The following is a 4188-nucleotide window of genomic DNA, read 5'->3' on the forward strand; positions in this document are numbered from 1 at the left end:
CCTCATGGAGCACGGCGGAGCTGGAAGACAGGATCAGCATCAGGATCAGCATCAGGATCAAGATCAGGATCAGCATCAGGATCAGCATCAGGATCAGGATCAGCATCAGCATCAAGATCAGGATCAGCATCAGGATCAGGATCAGCATCAGGATCAAGATCAGGATCAGCATCAGGATCAGCATCAAGATCAGCATCAAGATCAGCATCAGCATCATGATCAGGATCAGCATCAGCATCAAGATCAGGATCAGCATCAGGATCAGCATCAGGATCAGGATCAGCATCAGGATCAAGATCAGGATCAGCATCAGCATCAGCATCAAGATCAGACAGTATATGATATATTATATATGATACACCAAGTGGTACTAACTAGTACTAACTAGTACAACTACTGCAGTACTATTACTACTAAACTCCACTTTAGTATTTTTTTTGTCACTTTAAACGTCTACTCAGCCTAACCTAAGGATTAGATTAGAGGTTAGACTAAGGTTTAGATTAGGGGTTAGATTTAAGGTTAAATAAGGATTAGGTAAGGATTAGATTAAGGTTTAGATTAAGGGTTAGAATAAAGTTTAGATTAAGTAATTAAATAATTCACTGGGCCCCACTAGAAGAACAATGTTTTCTAAATGATGTTGTGTAAAAACATTTGTTGATTGATGGTTAAGATCAGGGATCTCAGGGATCTGAGGGATCTGAGGGATCAGTTAATATCCTTCAGCTGCAGTATATTAATCAGTAGTCCCCACTGGGATAGAGACACCTGTGGTTTGCAGGGACGCATGTGTTCAGTCTTGTGCCGGACTAATAATCACTCTTGGCCCTGAGATCTGGCTCCTGTGTGTTATTACGTCGACGGAGGACTTGAGACTTCCTGCAGGACTGGACTCACCTGGCTGAGGACGAGCGGCGCACACACACAGCAGGCAGAGCAGGTGTGTGAGGACGAGTGGGATCATCTCGACACAGCCTGCACACGGGAGAGAGAGAAGAGAAGAAGAAATAACATTAAATCAAACAACTGATGCTTTTCTTCTTCACATATGATGATAAAACTGAACATCTTTGAGTCCTCAGGTTGTGGAAACTCATAGCTAATTGATTAATGGAGATAATTGGCTGCAGATGAATTGATAATGAGAATAATCGGCTCTAATTGGACAGTTTAAGATACTTTGAAACATGCGATTGTCTTCTAAAGTGATTAAAACAAATGAGCACTTTTCCTTTAATTTCTTCAAGTATTCTGCTTTTATTTTGACATCTGGCTCTTTTTCTAAGATTCCTTCCAGACAAAAATACTTTGAAAAATGTTTTTCCCACCAAAAGAGTTTAATTACCTTTAATTAAAAGATGTTAAATTGCTTCTCCTCCCTCGCTGAAAACAACAGAAACCATAAATATGTAAATCCTGCTAATTCCAGAGGTTTAACATCTGGACACAAGATGTCTCCTCCGTCCTGCTTCCTCGTCTCCACGCTGCACCCTGATTGGCTCTGGACGAGCTGTGATGTCATAAATCCTGCAGGTACGTGCAGGTGTTAAAACTGAGATTTGAAGGTTAAGAATTAAAGTTTTAAGTATTTTTTAATCATAAAACTTCTTTTTACTTTATTCATATTTTGAATTCAGGACTTTTCAAAGCACAAAAGCATCAAAATCACCAATAAAGTCTTAAATTAATCTATAATTTTACATTTTAATCTTTTTGTTAGTTGTGTTTTGCATTAAACTGAATCTGGACAGTAACTAAAGTAATCTAAGAAAGTTAAAGTGGAGTAAAAGCACAGGAAGAGAAGTAAAAAGTGACAAAATAGACTTATTAATAAACTTCAAACCTTAAAAATGAACATAAGCACAGTAGTTAGTTAGTTAGTTAGTTAGTTGCTTGGTTAGTTAGTTAATCTCCTCCACTGCTGCTCTTCCTCCTCTTTCTCTTAAGATCATTTTCATTGTCCAAGTATTTCATTGCTTAATTTTAAAAAAAAGGAGTTTTAGCTGTGAAATGTGACGAAATATGAAAACAACAGAGAGAAAAGCTTCTTTCTGGAGTATGAAGGGTTAATAAATATCTGATATTGACCATCTGACCCAAAGACATTTAATTAAATCTAAAAAATAACAAAGAAAAGCTGCAAATCTTCAGATATTTGACATTTATGATTAAAAAAAACACTGAAAGTGACTCATTTCTGCAGCTGGAGATCTGAACAGCAGACATTTAGACACTTATACTCTTCATATTAACTCTGTTTGCTCTTACATCCAACTTCATGGTCTAATTTCTTGTTTCTAAACATAACTGGATGATAAAAGTTCATTCTAACTTTGATATTTTAAGGATTTCTGTGGGGAAAAAAAGTTTTTAAAACGACTTAAAATCGCCCCTTTGACTGTGTGGGAGCAGCTGTGCTGATAAAACTTATCACCAGATCAGTGGATGTAAATGGGTCTGATTGGTGCCTATCAATGGGTTTCTTATCAGTGTGGGAACATTCCTGCAGGAGCTGAAACAGCATCAGTCTCACGTCACTTCTAACATTTCTGCGAGAAATAAGGTGGAAAATATCGATCTTACTTTGTGAATCCTTCAAAAAGAAAAAACTCCAAACGTCCAGTAGTGTTCAGCTGAAGCTTCCCCCACCAGAATCACCGGGAGGTCCCAAAACAAACAGCCGCTCAGGAGGCGCTTCTCTCGGCGTGCAGCAGCAGATGTGCGCCGGTCGGATCTCCTCCTCCGCTCAGCGCTGGCTGCAAGTTCAAATCCACTTTACACCCGCTATTATGCGGACATCACGGAGAGGAGGGGCGACCATGTGCGTGCAACAACCCCCTCCTCCTCACCCTCCTCCCCCTCCTCCGATGATACACCGCCCAGTGCGGGGGAGGAGGAGGAGGAGGAGGAGGAGAAAGAGGGATGGAGTGGATGAGAGACAGAGTGGGAGGAGGTGTAGATGGAGGAAGTGAGACTGGGGAAAGCCTGAGTGGGAGGGAGACACTGGGAGGCAGGAGGAGAGAGAGAGGGGGAGGCATTAAAGGGGCAGTCCGTTGATTTATTAACACTCATCCACAAAGTCAGGAGACTTCCCAGAGACGGATTAAAACAAGAATCTTAAAAATCTGAGCAGCAGAAGCAGAGATGTCGTCATTTTTCTCCCTCAGACCTCCAGACAGAAGTTTTCTCTCTTTCGCTTTCTATTCTTGGTTTTATCGACACGTCCAATCATTATTTTGCAATTTCACATCTGTGATACTTTGATAAATCCAGCTGGATGTGAGGCGTCAGGCCCTTCAGCCTGTATTTACTTCTTTCTGACCATTGACGCCCACTCCTTCGGTCCATGGATGCTGAATACCAGACTTCCAGTTCCTCCTGATATTACAATATGATAATATTCCAAACTTGACGTCTCTTTGGCGTTGACGCTCTGCCGAAAACTGCTTTTTGGGCCGTGGAAGATTTTGTAGCTGCAATACCACGAGTGTCCACCAGGGAAGAAGTGGGCGCTAGACCGAGCGGCGGTCCGGTAACCAGTTCTTAAAAGAAGAACGAAGACGCAGCAGAAATATCACGTCAATAAAATAAGATGCAGGATTTGTGCTGGATGAAAATTATGTAGAATTAAAGTCCTTATTGTGTGAGTCAGAGATCAATACTGTGCTGATTTATCACCAATAAACTCCTCGTTAGCTCGCTGTTCGTCACCAGCGGCATTTTATTTATCTATCAGCTGAATATTTGTGTATCTTATGTGTCTAAAATCCCATTTTACTGACAAAATATTTGTCTCGTCTCGACTCTGGAAGAGGCCTTGTGATTGATGGCGCTATGCCAGTCTGGGCTAAGCGCCTACATTTCCCATAATGCCTCACCACTTAATCTTTTTCAACAGATCCCCAAATAAACTTGTTTTTAAAAAGTAATTACAAAAGGAACTAAAGGCTTCAGTCTGCTCCTCGTGTCAGGAAGTCAAAGCCAAACTAATAACTAAACATCCATCCTTCATGTTGTTTCACTCAATTATCTAAATACTGTTAATTCAATATTTCAGGTTTGTTTTTAATAAACAGCATTTCCCATAATCCCACAGACCTTCGCAGACCACGGCTGAGTGGAGCGTTCCCCTTAGAACACAAATATAACTGATTTACAAGACAAAATAACATTCACACCGTTTAT

This window comes from Pempheris klunzingeri, chromosome 19, assembly GCF_042242105.1.
Source record: "Pempheris klunzingeri isolate RE-2024b chromosome 19, fPemKlu1.hap1, whole genome shotgun sequence".
Lineage (NCBI taxonomy): Eukaryota > Metazoa > Chordata > Actinopteri > Acropomatiformes > Pempheridae > Pempheris > Pempheris klunzingeri.